The sequence below is a fragment of the Psittacula echo genome, assembly GCF_963264785.1.
Source record: "Psittacula echo genome assembly, chromosome: 5".
Lineage (NCBI taxonomy): Eukaryota > Metazoa > Chordata > Aves > Psittaciformes > Psittacidae > Psittacula > Psittacula echo.
This window is the reverse complement of record NC_137739.1, coordinates 67,834,684-67,851,744: the sequence shown is the minus strand read 5'-3', so window position 1 is coordinate 67,851,744 and position 17,061 is coordinate 67,834,684.

Below are 17,061 nucleotides of genomic sequence, written 5' to 3'. Positions count from 1 at the left end.
CAGATGCAAATTGATCATTCAAACAAAGGAAAAGTTTGTTTCCAATGGGGGAGGAAAGAATTCAGAAACATCTTCTTCAGAAGACTAAAACAATAACTGGGAGAGGCAGCTCCCTGGGTCACTGATTCTGCTATCTAAACCTTAACAGGGACTTACCTAAAAAACCTAGCAACAACTTTGAGCAACAAAGGTTACTTTCTCCTCTGATTATCCTTCTGGCAAGTGGGGCTGGAGGAAGAGGTCAGAACAAAACAGGATTTTGGAAATGCAGTCATGAAGATGATGATGAAAATGAAAAGAAACAAGAGGGAAAAGAGAGGGAAACATAGACGGCAAAAGGCTAAGAAAAGGCCAGAAAAAGTAGCAATCCCCCGCAGAAGCAGACACCCCACTGATACATAAGGAGTTAAAACTTCGTTGAAAAAGACCCCAAAGTAAATAAATACCTAAGACACACTTCTTTCTACCCTTTTCCTAACACATTCATCCTAATCCTTCTCCTTCCCTCACCAAGGCATGCATGCCCTTCTTGCCTTCATTTCAACTCACCTCTTTTATCAAACCCATCCAGAAACATGACCTTAGTACAGCACAATGAACACATTGGTGGGTTGCTTTCCTAGGCCACTGCCTCACCATGCTGACCTGCAGCAAGATATACCATCCATCCATCCATCCACTGCCGACCCACCATCTATTCATGAACAGCAAGAGGTCCCAGCTCCTCTGGCAACATGACAGCTCTTCTGGCCCTATCATAGCCTATTATTTTCAGTTCCTTAACAGATCTTGCTAAGTTTCCAATACACAGTCAGGAATAACCCGAGTTTATACAAGGCTGCACGTACTCAGTGCCAACTCCCAACCGCTCTGAAGTTAAATCCACAGCTACAGGAAAGGTGACAGCAAAGTCTTCAGCTATACTGTTTGAACTTATCTTTGCAAAGATGATAATTTCCATTTTGTCAACACCAGTGACCCAAAAGTCATGACTAAAAGCACCCAAATCGAAGAGCTAAGCCACCAGGCTTAGAGTCTACACCACTGGGACTCCAACAGTCCTCTACAGCTTGGACACATAGGGTGACCTAGGACATGCTGCCACCAAACAAATGGCCCTTTGCCTTTTTTTTTTTTTTTTTTTAACTAACCACTCACACAGGAGGAGGAGCAGCACAGGAGTGGATGGTTCACCATTACAATTATGCCAGCTTGTAGTATTTTCTTTTTCTTAACTGCCTTAGTTACATTAATGCTGGTATAGCTAAATGTGGCAAAATAGTTATAGGTACGCAGGTCCCACAGGTGTTTCTCATGCCTCTGAATGATCTTCTGTCCCAGGACAGTGCAGTTGCTACAGCAGTAAAGGATGTCTCTTGGGCTAATATTTAGCCCTGCTGAAAAGTCAGCTTTTAAAGGAAGATGGGCAACAACTTGTTTATTATTCCTATTACAATCAGAAATTTTCTCAAGAGACATTATAAAAAGTGAACTAGAACTTAATCTATGCTCTTTCTGGAATTCATGGTACATGGAAGACTGTTGATACTTGTTCTCAGTAGGAAGCCACCTGAAGCCAGGTTAGTTCTTTCTCTCTGAGATCTATGCAAACACATTCTGAGATCTTTCTCTACAGATCTATGCAAACACATTCTGTATTTGTTTTTATTGATCAATACATAACAAGTAATAATAATTTGTAGCTTCATGAAGCCATATCCATAGGCTGAAACTTCTGTGATAGAAACACTGTTCCCTGATCACTACAGTATTACTAAATAGCATCTGAAGTCATGGGTGTATGGGTTCAGACTGACACCAGCCCAGATGAGATAAGTATTGGGCAGCAAGTGAATATCGGCAATGCCCACACTCCTGAATGCCAACAGGCTGAAAGATGCAGTATCTTCCACCACTACAGATACAGTATCTAGACCGCTTACAGTTAAGTCTAAATATGGATTTTGGAGCTAAGTTTAGGTTTGGGGGCTGGAAAGGCATTTATTTGCAAGATGCTGGCCTCTTCTAGGATATTAAATGTTTAATACACAGTCTGCACAATCATAAAAATCCAGTACTTGTTTTTGAAGTAGTGTGGTCACTCTGGTTTTTTCTTTAAACCCTTATTACAAAATGGAATGCATAAGAAGAGCCAGGAAAAATATGTTTGTATTTACTAGGGAAAGAAAAACAGGGAGGGAAGACATGAACAACATTATTATATGTGATGAATCTCCTGTTTATTTTAGAGAGTCTGGAAATTGCCTTATTTTTTCAATTGGACCACATGTCTTTGTAAAAGATGTGTTCCACTCCAAACCATAAATATTCCAGGGACATCCTACTACTAGTGTTATGCAAGAGAGTGAACTAGCTTATCCCAATGGAAGGCATTCACACTACCTCCTGATGCAAATTTGATTTAAGCCTGTCTTCTACACTCCCTCTATAGCAAAGGGGATTCTGCACAGGAGCCTCACTATAGTCCTGTTCTCCCTTTGCAGGTATCTGGGAAGATAAGCCTCTCACACACACCATCTAAAATTAGTGTCATGTGAACACCCTCTTCTGGCCTTACAAACTCTGGGTCTATGAAAACAATAAAACACTGTTCTTTAATTTGACATGATCACAACTGCCTTTTACAATTTTACATCTGAATCTGGTTAGAGGGAGCCTGTGATACCACCACTTTGGTCTTGAGTATTTGACAATGTGCTGCTGAGGTATGAAGCCAGCAGTGGTTCCCAATGAAACCTGCACAGCTTAGCCGAGTCCGTATCAAGCTGCGTGAATGTGGAAGGGCAAGCATGGCCTGATGAGGCAAGTTTACATACACGCTGCAGTGAGAGTGGAAGGATCAAGTCAGAATAAAAATTCTGTCAGACTTTCTCCTTCTAATTCTTAATCACCTTTTAGATCCCATCCATCCACGGGAGAGATTAAGGTGCCTAGGAACATGATCCACAAATGTCAGCATACACCACAGGAAGCTGCTTATTCTGAGAGGAAAGATGCAGAAGGAACCTCAGGACCGTGCAAAGAGAAAGGCTATGATGCAAAAGAGCCTCTTCATTCTCCAGATCTTCATTGCCTGGAGCTAGGTGCTTATGAATTCTGTCCCCCAGGCAATAAAGGCATCAAGGGAAGCTCTTTCCAGATCTCTTGCTGCCAAGAATTTAAACTGCCCTGCTCAACAGCCCACCAAAAGTAATTTTTCTATGTACCAGTTGAGTTTTAAAAACCTTCTGACCTGGTAATAAGATCAGAAAACACAGGTTGGGCCAGACAGCATTTGGGATTAGGCATCACTAGTTTTACCTGAAATGACAAATGCACAGATCATTGTAGCAGTTTTAGTATCTTCTGATTGTTTATTCTGTTCCATCAGTGTACACAAATAACTGGTGTTTTCCTGGGTTTACGCCCATGTGAAAGAGAAAATATTTAGCTTTCTGTTTGGATGTCATACTATTAATAGAGAACATCTTTAGAAGCTTATTACAATGCAATATTGCCAATTCCAAGCACTAACAAACTGAAAAAAAAAAAAAAAAAAAAAAGAAGAGGACATAATTAATCCCCACCCTACAACAAAAATCACGAGAGTAAAAATGGCTTTGATTCCATTTGTTTACCAGTTTCCGAGCATTTCTGTGTCATCAGATTACTATTTCAAACCCTTCTGCCACAATGAGAGCTAGGAACTGTCTTAAATAAAGATTCACAGCTATCCTTAAATCACAGGAATCCTGAAGCTGGAGCCTCCCGGGCAAAAACCATCTAACAAAACAAGCTAGCAAGGCACAAAAACAGCTACCAAGGTACTCAGAATTAAAATACCAGAGCAATTAATGAACCATCAACACCAAGCAGGTTCATAAGGTTGGCTATAATGCAAGACCCAGAGCGCCCCTCCTCCCCCATTTGCTAGAACAGATTAGAAATGCCTACAATGAAAAAAGGGTCAGTATATTGCACGTTGGGTATTAATCCAGATCAACTATGCACAATGTTCCTGTGAAAAAATAACCAAACAAAGCTCCACACCCAAAAAAATCAGTTGGGGCTTTTGGTTTGAAGCCAGTTCTCCCAGTCCTGATTTCTTATGGAGTCATGAAAAAAGCTACTGGCAAAAATAGCTCTCTGTAAGGCTCATGAAATGTGGTAACTAAACATTATTATAAATTTATTTCATCTTGACACCAGAAACAGCTCTACAGTTGTTTTATGATACTATGAAGGTTAAACTACTACAGAACAAGTACTCCTGCGTGCAGCTACTATAAAAGTGTCACTGAATTATTTCTAATTTTAGTGCCCGTTATTCTAAAAATTGCCTCCTGCTGCACTCCAGGAAGCAAGAAAAAAGGTGATTCACATAAACTTAGCAGCTCAGGAACAACATGGATATAACCAATGGAGCAGAGTAGCAATGTACAACTAGAGGGATTGTATTGTCTGAAACTGCAGGGACTCACAAGGGGACTCAAGAAACCATAGTCCACAATGTGTAAGTCTTGTGGCTGATTTAGTGATGCTGCCCCACTTTCTAGCAAACTAAGTGAAACAGGTACTTTTAGAGTAGAATGAGTCTCACTTATTTCAGCCATCCAGTTTAAGATGATGAGATGAATCACACTGGAGAACGGCCATTTGTCTGCACTAACCACAGTTAGTTCAGGAAACTGTATTTTTTTTATTTTTTTTATTTTTTTTTTTTACATTTTTTCAAGTGAATTATATCCAGGTGTCCAATAAAAGGTAAATTGGCAGAACACTACTCCAGCTTCAAATACTACTACATCCTCCAACGCCTGGGACCCAAATTTGTCACAAAAAAAGAGAAACAAACAATCTCAAACAGTAGATGCTACAAATTTCCCAGACATGCTTGTAGAAATGGGTGTTTTCAAAAGGCATTACTTTTACTGGTATTCCCAGATACCAGTAAAAAACATTATCTGAGAGATGGATCTAAGAGTATCAAGAACATGACATGAAGCCATGTAAACTAAAACAAGATATAAACCACTGATCTCTGTATGAGACAGAGACAGAACAAAAACTAGTTAATGAGATGATCACCAGCACTCAGTGGCTACCAGTATAAATTGCTGGATACTACGAACAACTTGAAAGTTGTGCAAATTCTAAAGTCACAGGTTGTCAGATACATTTTGTCAAATAAAGGAAACAGAAACAAATAAGCTAGCAAAAAAATCATGCCTTTAGTGTTATCAAGCATGGACTTTCTAACCCCATTTATCTTATGGGGATGCCGCTACTGTTAATATTGACAATTAACTGTATTTTGAAAATACATTTTTCAAAAATTACCTGCATTCTCCATCATCAGTTTTGAGCACAAAATCACTTCCAGGGAAAAACACTTTCAAGATCCGCACCTGAGTTGGGATAAACTGGTATAGCTACACAGAAATGGAAGTCCGTACGCTAATTTACATGGGCTGAAAGTATGGCCCTTAATTCACATCTATAGGATTGGAAGCTGCCAGCAGCGGGTGAGCCTCTTCTCCTCCCTAGGTCAATAAAGCAAATGCTCAGATCAGGCCTAAGAATTTCTGATGCTTGGAAGTGGTGGATGTCTGGTCTCTTGGCAGGGAAGTTATTGTGTGAACAACACTGCAAGTACCATCCAGAAGCTAAGCATAAAACTTCTGTGAATGGTGACTACTGATGTCTAGAAATACATTTTTCTTTTTATTAACTTTTCATAAAACAGCTTTTTACTGATATTTTTAAGGGCTTCTAGAGATGCAGCTACCTTCAAGAACCTAAGTATGAAGTCTAAGTATGATGTCAGCATTACTCAGTAGCTGAGAAGCAGCAACACTTAGATTGCTCTTATGCAGACGGGCATTATTCAGTAGATAATGAAGAAAGAGCAACCCAAAACACATCTTTCTCAATTCAAACACAGATTTGATTTGAATGCGTACTTTACTAGCTATTGCCACCCAAATCTCTGACCAATCAAGGATCCCATACAACATACTCATGTGCATACTGAAACCAGATGCAGCCAAAGCATTAAGCAGCCTACAGAAAAGGGTGGGGAGGGAGGAATGTGCTTCTGCTTCCTGTTCTTGGGCAGAGGAGACAATGAGAAACACCTTCTTAGTCCAGGGGTTAGTCCAGAACCAGGTTTAATCTACCTCTGCTTCCACTCTGGCCATAACAACTTTGCTATTTATTTTAAAAGGGAGTTAAAAAAATAAATTAAATGTTGTTATTCAAAGGCCAAGATTCCAGCGATAGGAAACTGAAAAATTATCTGAGACGTTAATAGCAAGAGCTAAAGACATGCTCTGCAACAGCGGGGCAACGTTTTACCAAGTTTGGCAGTAGAGCCTCCTCCCTTCTTTCCCCCAGGCTTTTGCTTAACTTAGACAATATCACAAGGAAGGGCTGTTTGCCCAGAGTTTTTCACTGTGTATTTGTTGGGGATTTTTGTTTGTTTGTTTGTCTGTTCATCCACATGGCTTACTGCCAGCTTATGAAAACTACAAGACTGTCACCAGGAGTTCACCCAGTCTGAGAGAGGAAAAACAACGGTTAGAAGTCAACCTGATTCCATACCTTTAAAATGTCGAAGAATAGAACACACATAAAAGAGTCCTTCCAGTAACATTGTGACACTCCCCAGTTTCAGCCATGGATTATAATGAAGCATCAGTTTCTGCAAGTAATTGGTAGAGGTTTGTCTTGACATGGACAACCCAATACAGAAACATGAAGGTTTTGTACTTGCGTAAGCAGAACTCCCCCGCAGGTTTGTTCTTCCAGAATGACTGACGCTATTCCTCAAACAGAACTCCTTTCTTACCCCTATCAGACAGGTTTTTTTCAAACTTTTTCAGGGTATACGGCACTCAAACATAGGGGAAAAAAAAAAAGAAAAAAAAAAAAAAGGACAACACTTACATCATCTTGAGCTGTGCTAAGATGAGCAAAAAGGATTCCCTGGAAATAGGAAACCCTACTTCATACAGTTCATGTTCCCACTGATGCCCATGGATGGCTTGGATGCAGCCAGAAAGGATCAGGCTAACCAACTGGAGATGGGGCAAGAGAGAAAAACACTGGGTCAAATCCCAGCTGGTGTAAATCATTGTAACTCCAGGCAAGTCAGCAGGGTTGTGCCGATTCAAGCCAGCTGCAGATCTAACTCACAGTGTGTTTTGCAAGTTTTTCAACTCTTCAGGGCTCTGCTCTGTTTAAACATTCACAACACCCACCAAAATTAATGAGAACTCTGTGTGCAGAACACTACTGTTATTTCTTTTTAAGTATTTGGGAGGTGCTCAGACTGTGATAATGAGTGCCATATATTAGAACCCAGACAGAATGGTATTGAATCATCAGACCCTTAAGTGGGACAGGTTGTTAATCTTTTCCTTGGGAGAGTATTTCAATTTTTGCCTTGGCAAATGAGGAATCATCATTAATAGATGTTGGGGTTCTACCTTTGCCAAGTCCCAGACAAAGTGTGTTTTTCCATTTGCCTTGGGCTTGTGTAAGCTTGCCTAAGGAGGCCAGCCTTGCAGTTTGAGAAACACTGCTAGCAGCCACCATACCCTCATTCCCAGCTAAATTAAACCCTATTATGCTGTAATTAACCTTGCCTAACTTGTTCTGAGTTACAACAGTAGGTAAAAAGCATGCTTTTCCTAGGCTGTCTCCAAGAATTGTTTTTACATATCAGGCTTGCCTACTCTTCAAATGTTTCTCCCGGAAGCTCTTCTTCTGATCATAGCTCAGTTGCAAGCAACATCAGAACTCTTCTTGACTTCAGTGAGGCTAGAATTACCTGCAAATATACTCATGCACCACATGTTCATGCCAGATGGCATATTTTTGAGAAAAACAATACCACAGAAGTGATGGTAAGAAAACATACATACACCTTGTTGGGTTCTTAAGGTTTAAAACATATACACATGCAGGCTCACTAAGTTTCTCTGGTCAAATTTAAAGCAGTAGAATGCCATTTTATGAATTACTCTGTTGCCTGTTCTATGCAAGTTTGGTTTTTTGCTTGTTTGCTAAAACCACCACTTTTCCAGTTCCATTTGATAGCTGGGGTAAGAAGAATGAGCACAAAGTAGGAAGAACTTCTCATTTACAAAGCTACACTTCTACAAGAAAAAGAAATTTTTTTAAGAATTGCCATTTCCAGATTTTTTTTTCCTCCTCTTTTTAAAGACTCCAAATTCTTCAGCTGTATTCTGAAAAAATACAGCATTTTGGATAAGGTCCATCCAACTTGATTAAGTCCATGGGCTTGCAAACCAGGCCATCAATGCAACAGTCTTAAAACCAGACACCCACTGACATCCTTCTAATGAAGGCAGGAGAGAAAAGTCCAGATAATCCTTTAACTGCCTGCAATAGGCATATACATGGAAAATACACTATAAAACAGCACAGCATAAAGGCTACACTGTCCTAGATAGAAGGGCACTCAAAAAAACCCATGCTATTACTGAGTATATTGCATATATGATCAGAGAGGTGGGAAGCCTCTGAAGAATGCAGCCTAGACAGTCAAAGGCAATCTCATTTTTTTTTTCTTTTTTTAATCTGTGCATATGAATATACGGGGGGAATAAAGGAGAGAATAAATGGGCTATGCACTAAGCGTTGCAGCCTCCCGCAAACACAGCCAGCAGAAGTTATCCTACCTGTTCCTTTTAAGACACTGAACTCCTCAGTTCCCACAGTACACGAAATAACTTTAAGTGCTTGCACTGACATTACTCCTGTGCCGCCCTGTGAGCGGGCACTACGGCAAGCGGCGGGTCCACCAGCCTGGCCCTGGCCCTGCCCCCGCCCCCTCGTCCTCGCCTCCCGGCCCCGGCAGCTCCAGCCGACCCCGGGGCCGCACCCCTCCCCGCACCCGGCCCGGCGAGTCCCCCCCTGTGGCCGGAGCCCGGGCCCGGCCCCGTCTCTACGGCCGGCGCTTCTGGTCTCCGGCGGCGCCAGAGGGCTCGCTCGTCTGCCGCTGCCGGCCCGATGCCGGGGCCTCCCTGGTCAAGTGGTCCTAAACATTTCACAATTATGATAGAGAACTGTTGAACTGTTAAGAACCACTGCACCAGGGAGGCTGAGGAGCCGCGGTCCGCTGGGGAGCGGGGCGGGGAACGCGCTTCCCACTCGCTTCTGGCCCGAGCTTGGCTCTTCCTTTCGCCACGGCTGACCTGGGGACGAGACAAAACACGCAGGACTAGCGGGCGGGCTGGCGACCTCAACGCCGCGGGGAGAGCGCCCTTCCCGCCCTCCCCGCCAGCCCGGCCGCCCTCGAACGCTCCTCACTCAGCGCCGCCACTTACTCATGGCCACCGTCCCGCGAACATCCCCCCGGCCTTGCGCTGGGGTTTTGAAAGCTTGAAGGCAACAAGCTTTCTTTAAAAGGAAAAATACAAATAATGAAAGAAAAAAGTCTAAAAAGACAAAAAAAAAAAAAAAAAAAAAAAAAAAAAGGAAAAAAAAAAAAGAAGAAAATCCCCAGCCATTCTCCTCAGGGACCCAGCTCGGGGCACACCGGACTCGGCGACCAACCACGGCCACCCCTCTGCCGCGGCTCGCCGTGCGGGGCCCTTTTATACTCGCGCGGGTACCTCGCGGTGGATGAGCCGTCCCCTGCCGCGGCAGCCAGGAATGCAGCCCTCGCCCCTGACACGACCAGTTTTTCCGGGCTGCCTTCGCACTGACGGGGCGGTTTTGTTTCCAGCCATCATTTGGGGCGGCCAAACGTCAGCAGGTAGAGAAGGACAAACCTGTTCCAAGGCGGTGCGTTTCCTCCCGCCCGCCCTTCTGCCCTCCGCCCTGTCACCGGGGGGAATCTGCTCGACAGGTTTCGCCGAAGCTGGAGGTGGCTCCGGGAGGTGAGTAAGAGACTCCACCCTGCGCCCTCCTGACAAGAGCAGCCTGCCCTCGGCACTCTCCCGGTTCCCCTCGCCTGGCTGCCAGCCGTGAAAAAACCAAAACAACACAAAAAGGGCCTAAACCGGCGCGTCACATTCTCCTGGGGATTTCGTCGCCGCAGCGTGAGCGCCTGCCTCGGCCCGCGCTCCGCGCTTGTCATGGTGTCGCGCCTGGCGAGGGAGACCGCCTCCCCCCCTTGCCTGCCGCGGGGCAGGCCTGAAGCGAAGAGGCCGGGTCTCCCGCCTCCCACCGCGGTGCTCCGAGGCGCGGCTTTCCTCTTTCCCCACCGGACAGTATTCACAGAGAGGCAGGGGGTTGCCTGCAGAAGGCGACGTGCAAAGGCCCCTTGAATATCCCTGCATGGGCTGGCGCCGTTGGCATGGGCTGCCCTGCCTTCTAGAAGTTAACACAGCATACCCTTCTTCAGCCCCGGAAGCATTCACTGCAGCTGTGCTGCTTTGAGTGTGGTTTGTTTGGGGTGACCCACGGTGTGCAGGAGGCTGTGTTTGCACTGTCTTCCCCCACTCTCTCCACAGCCCTGCTTTGGGGAGCGAGCGCTGTGCCTTTTCAGCCTCTTTCTGCTGCCACACGTTCCTGACCTTGAGAAGATCACGCTACTTGGTTTCAGAAAGGGAGAACTAAGAAACCAGGACTATGAAACGTGAAGAAGGGCCTGATTTTCAGAGGTGTTGGGCAGCCTACAGGGAGGACGTCCTGAACTCCCAAAAATGGGGCCACTTGCTCATTGTCACACCCTTAGCTGTGATTCAGAGCGCAGCCACCTCTGAGTTTGAGTTTCTTCAGTTTTACTCTCCATTCTACTCTCTTCATCGAATGAAACCTAATTCACCTAGGCTGCTAAGCTGTGTTGTTGGGTGAGCTAGGCAGTCTTCACGCCCTGCCACCTCAGAATGGGGTTTATGGTAACCTAACAGCAGGCTTCCCTGTGGTGGCAGCAGCGATGCTGGTCGGTGGTGGTGCCGAGCTGCCTGTGTTGCTTGACCACATGCTGCTTTTGCCAGCCAGCTGAGCAGATACCCTTCAAAAAGATGTGGATGGTAAACCCTGCTCTGCCAGTGACTCAGCTTATGGCCTTGGCCAAGTCACTTCACCACACCTTGAGAGGGAGAGATAATGCTTACCTACCTCATCTTATGAGGCTTCACTAATGTTTATATAGTGCTTTGAACGTTTGAAGAACTAAGTGCTGTGTATGAATTTTGGTGCTCCAGATCCTATGATCTTTGGCTCTTTAAAAATATATATGAGACTCAAGCTGATCCTGGAGGAAATGCCCATGCAGGCGTCGCAGAGGAGCAGGAGGAAGAAGCCCTCGTGGCTGTGCAGCAGCTGATCCAGCATGGCTCATGTGAATGTGGCGCTTGCACCAGAAGCAGGAGCAGACAGGTTGCTCTAGAAGCATAGGCAAACCTCATGCTGAGGAAGCTCCCTGGATATAGGCTGGAGGCATTTCAGCCTTTTGGTAAAACCAGCTCTGGTTCTTCTGCTCTGCCCTGTCAGACTCAAATCCAGAAGTTAATTTTGTGCCTTCTTCCAGATAGCCCAATCTGTAGGGATTTTCTGAACCTTCTCATTCTCTCGAAAGGATGTTTGCGTGCTTTGGGTAGAGGAGGGTGCATTATTTGTGAGTTAATTCAAAGGGGACCTCTGTCATTGGCATTGGTGGAAATCTGTGGAAGCAAGGCTGCTCTTTACTCCCTGTAAGAAGAGTCATTTGGTTTATGACACAGTGTCCTAGGTCTCCTACTCCTGCCAGCGGTGTACACAACATGCTGTGCATGGTCGCATGAGCTGTGTTTTATATATAATCCCTCACTAACTATACTGCCAACTCACACCTGCCCCTGACAAACACAAACCCGCACCCATGGCTGCACAATACCTCTCAGCTGAATAATAACCTGACTGTCCATACTGACTGGGTGCAAAAGCTCTTTCCAGCTAAACCAGTCAGAACCTACTACTGCACTGGTGAGATATATAATCCCCCAGCATCCTGTCGCTGTTCCCATCCAGGTTCAGACACACATGGCTGATGGCCCCAGAGAGGGACTTTGAGCCCTAAGTGGGGAACTGCCTGGGGTAGCCAAGGGGAACAGAGGTGCAAGAACCTGTATGAGGTTTAGGCAGGATGAATCATCATCTGGTTTGGATATTTATTTTTTTTTTAATAGGTGTTGGTGGTTTTACTAATTGAATATTTAAGGGATTAAATTTTTTGTCTGTTTGTTTTTCTTTCCAGGGAAGAATATAATAATATAGAATATAATAATATAGAATACAAATCTCTTATGTTTCTTTGTAAGGGGTATGTAAGGGGTGGTGAGAGTGAACTTTATTGGCTTAAAGGGATCCACCTAGTCAATGTATAAATAATTCCCTTAGAATTTCATTAGCATGAAAAATGGTTTGTTTTTTTAGTAACTCACGTTAGAGAGCAGAGAGCAGTGTGAAAATGTACTCATATACTCCCAGTTATAAAAGTAAGAAAGTTAACATCCTGCTACCTCCCTTAGCTAGGTAGAGTCTCAGAGAATACGCTGAAGGCCTTAAAAGGCAGAAGGCAGAAGTGGACATACAGCACTATGCAAGGGATAAGCCATGTATTAATTGTATTTCCTCTGTGAAGGTACAAAAGGTGATTGAAGCATTAAAATAGAATTGGTTCTGAATTGTAGAGAGGGGAAAATTTAATTGTATTAGATGGAATAGTAATTAGTCCTTAAGTTCTATTAATGGTTAAAGTAGTATTGTTTATATCCTACTCTTTTCAGCTGCACGTATGTGACTGCAGTAGTTCTACGCTTGGCTTTTAAGGGATCACAGTGCAATAAGTGGTCCTGTTAGGCAAGCAGCAGGTATATCTCCCATGCATTTGCAGTCCAGGGGCACAAACACGGAGACAAGGACTATGCTACCCATGGGTGTGGACTCGTCACACTGGATACTGAGAGCTCTCTCCGACTGCACTGACACTCCTGAAACCTGGAAGAGCAGCACACTGTAACATGGAACATGGTGGCTTGAGTGCCTTGTACAGCAGGCAGAGTTTTCTTGGAAGGGGAAGCAAATACTAATCAGCTGATAATGTCAGAGGACAGCACAAAAAGAGACACAAAGCCAGGGGCGACTGTAAGAGACTGAGAGCTGGCCTGGGAGGAAACAAAGATGAAGGGTAAGCTTGTGGGAGGACATAAAAGGGTGTTCTGTTTGCATGGCAGAACATGGAAGATCACGAACATTCTGGCAATGACAGGAAGACAGCATTTTAAGGAGGTTCTGTTTTGAAAAAATGTTAGTGAAAAATGACTGGGAGGTGCCATCATTATTATCTCTGTCAATATCCCGACATTTCAGGGGAAAAAGTCCCAGTACTTTCATGCCAGTACCTTATTCCACAGGTAATGTCATGGAAGGGCATAGGACAACCCAAAATACTGTTCCTTGTATTACAACATCTTTTATGGTACATTTCTAAGCTTAAATCCAGCACACAAAGCCTGGATACGGAGCTTACTATTTCTCAGCCTGTGGGTTTTATCTTCCTCACCATTTCCCTACCAGTCTGGTATTCTTGCTCACCTAAAATTCAGTTGGAAATTTCTCAAGCAAAGAGCCGGGGTCTGACATATTCTGTAAAGTACCTATCATATTATTGGACCTGGTAAACATAAAAACCCCTGTGCAAGTGGATTTTCTCCCACTCAGGGAAATCAGCATTCCATATGTTCATAGCAAACACTGATGGGGCAACTTCTTGTTTACTTTAGTTGGTTCAAACTCATTTGTCAATATAGCAGCCCACTACATGTCACATGTGAGCATAATAACAACTTGATAGTGACTTGTTTTGCAGTAATAAACACCTCGAGAGATGGCCTAATGCTTCCTCATAAATAATGATTATTGCCTAAATAACATCAAGGATTTATAGAGAAATTAGATGGGTTGGGATGTTTTTCCAATTAAGAACTTTTAGAAGGATTGGGGGTTTGCCATCCAGTAGTTAAATTAATACAGACATGCTACAAATTAAAATACGGATAACAGCTTTAGGTGAAGCTATGAATTCACATTTTATTGGAAAATGCCACCAATGTATGCACAAAAATTTGATTAAATTCAAAATTACCAGTTTAGCAGGAGAGGAGTTTGTATCTCATGTGCTTTATCTAAACAGACAGTTCATCGTCCCTGAGCACTACAGAGGTTACCTACCAATTTAGTGTGTAATACTGCTCTTTGCCATTTTCCTTGTTCTAATTTAACATCTTGTTCACTCCAGAAGTTAACTGTGTAAATTACATCATACAAATTAATGTACTTTCTTCCCTTTTGGGAGAATTTTTCAAGCAAAGCTTTGTCTGTACACAGCAAACAGTAAATAATAAAATTCTACTTCAAATTTTTGATTTAATTGTTAAACATCTAAGTTCTTTTAATCACAAGTCTAGAATAAGGGGACCTCAGGGCTTTGCAGGCTGGATCAGTGGGTACAATTACCTGTGCATCAGCAGTTGTTAAAAACAAAATAAAGGCAGGAAAAACAATCCTTGTGTTGCAGAGATGGCACATGAGCTGTCAAGCAGATTGTCCTGGGAGATCTGCCAGACTCTGAATCTAGAGCTTGGTATTAAGGAGAAGTTTTAACTCTGGCCATAGGAGCCCTAAAAAACCTTAGGAGAAGCATACTGCAAACAATGAGGAGGTACTTCTGCAGTCCCAGTGTAGATTATACTTTGTCATGACACCTCACTGGAAGCTTGGAAGCCACAGCAGTGCCGTTGAGATGACAGTTGGAGATGTATGTGTGAGAAATGGAATCCACTGAGTCCTGTTTTGCAGTCAACTCTGGATAAACAATCTCTGTATCATTTTTACCAAATTTCAGGGAAGTTTGGTCTCATGGTTACTTGCTTTTTATCTCCTCACAACCAATTCTCCTTTCTCCTCTTTTTCTTTTTTTTTTTTTTCTTACTAAAAACACGAACTAAATAGCCAGTGAACACAATTTTGACATTATCAGTGATTTTGAATGCCTCACTTCCCAGGTGCCTGACTCTATAAGAGATGTGACTCCCACAAAATGCCCGCCACCATTTATTCTACCATTATGGTTCAGGTTAGACCCTGGAAGCTGACACTTGAAATCACTGTTTTTTTCTGAACATTTGCTAACCAATTCATATGTAAGATTAGTTGCTGTACATTAAGTGTGCTTTAATATCTTTGTAATTGCAATGCTTAATTGCGATAGCCATCACAAACCTTGTACCAACTTTATTTTGCACATTCACCAACCAGCTGTTTTTTCAGAGTCAGCAGGATTATGTGTCCTGTCCCATAAAGCCATCAGAAAGGAAGTAGTTACTAATGATTTGACCATCTTTTGAGATTTCGTAGGTATTTGGAGGTTCAAGCCATTGAAGATACAAAGTGTGAATTTGCACTGAAGTAACATGGTAATTTTTAGCAACATCTCATATTTCTGGTTTTATGTCCTTGAATGTAGAACTTTCCAAACAAGGGATAACGGGTTAAAACTTAAACAGGGGAAGTTTAGACTGGATCTAAGGAAGAAGTTCTTTACTGTGAGGGTGGTGAGGCACTGGAATGGGTTGCCCAAGGAAGTCGTGAATGCTCCATTCCTGTTCAAGGCCAGGTTGGATGAGGCCTTGGGTGGCATGGTTTAGTGTGAGGTGTCCCTGCCCATGGCAGGGGGGTTGGAACTAGATGATCTTAAGGTCTTTCCAAGCCTATTCTATGATTCCATTCTATAAGTGGTGAATGGTGACATAGTTGTGGGCAGAGAGCTTGGTCAAAGTGGTCCAAGTAAATTAAACTGACTTACTTCACATCACACTCTTGTCATTCAGCAGAGATAACAGGTACTCATCTTTGTCCTGCAGCTCTGGAGCTGTACAGGATTCAGCAGAGATCTCTGCTGCATGTGGATGTCTTGCCTCAAGGGTGCTAAGGAATCATGTCACCTAAAAATGACCCTTAAGTGGGAATCAGAAATCCAGAGGTGCTACAGAAATAATTTGATGCATTGAAATCCCACTTTTACTGAGCCTTGGTCACAAAGATCCATGGTGAAACATACCTAGGAAGGAAGCCACACACCATGAAAGATGCAAGTGTAGTCATTCATGCACAGGCATCAACATCAGAGAATCTCCCCAGCACAGCAGCTTCCTGCATATGACAGGATTAATTTACAACTCTCTGTTCTAACTGGGATAACTCCTTATCTCTCAGCAGAAGATTGCCATTAAGATTCCTTTTTCTTTACCCTGAAATTCTTTTCTTTGCTATATGTGACTATTGCTACTGAATTGCCAAGATTGTCATTACCTTTCTATGCTAATAAATCATCATTTATGTCAAATAATTGGAAATAAAGGTGTAGAAATAACTACTTGATGTAAAAAACCCCATTATTGTCGTTCTTTTGTCCCTTTCTTATCACCTTTCACTGTGTGGAGTCTCATCTAATTTCATTTGTAAGCTCTTAAAACCAAGGTCTGTGACTGTTCAACACCAAGCACAAGAGCCTAATAAGATCTATGACAGTGGCACTAGAGAAGAAACACATTTATTGTGCACATAAATATGTAATTAATGGAGCTTAGCTGTACTCAGAAATGCTGCACACACTACTTAACAGGCAGTTCTGGCCAGGTAACACCTCCCCTGGCCACTGTTCTTCTGATCGCATTTTGAAGCTGAGAACATGTGAAGGAACATTTTGACTTGAGAGACTGATTATTTACTGCTGTGATATTTATTGCTACTGCAAGACAGAGAATGATCTCAGCCTCTTCCTGGCTTGTGCAACAAGCCACACATCAGGTTGCATGCTGCCAAAGCCTGGCAGTGCCTGTGCATGGAGTGCCTGTGCCTGTAGAGTGAAGCTCCAGGATGTTGGTTGGCACCTTCCCATGGATTTGGCAGATGTCTCCCTCAAGGTGTGCAGCATCCTGGAATTGGAGGGAGGTGCTAGTGTGGAGCTCAAAACTCTGGTGGGAGTGCACAAGATACGCACCATCTAAGTATGCCCAAACAGGCATACCTCGGCAGGGCTGG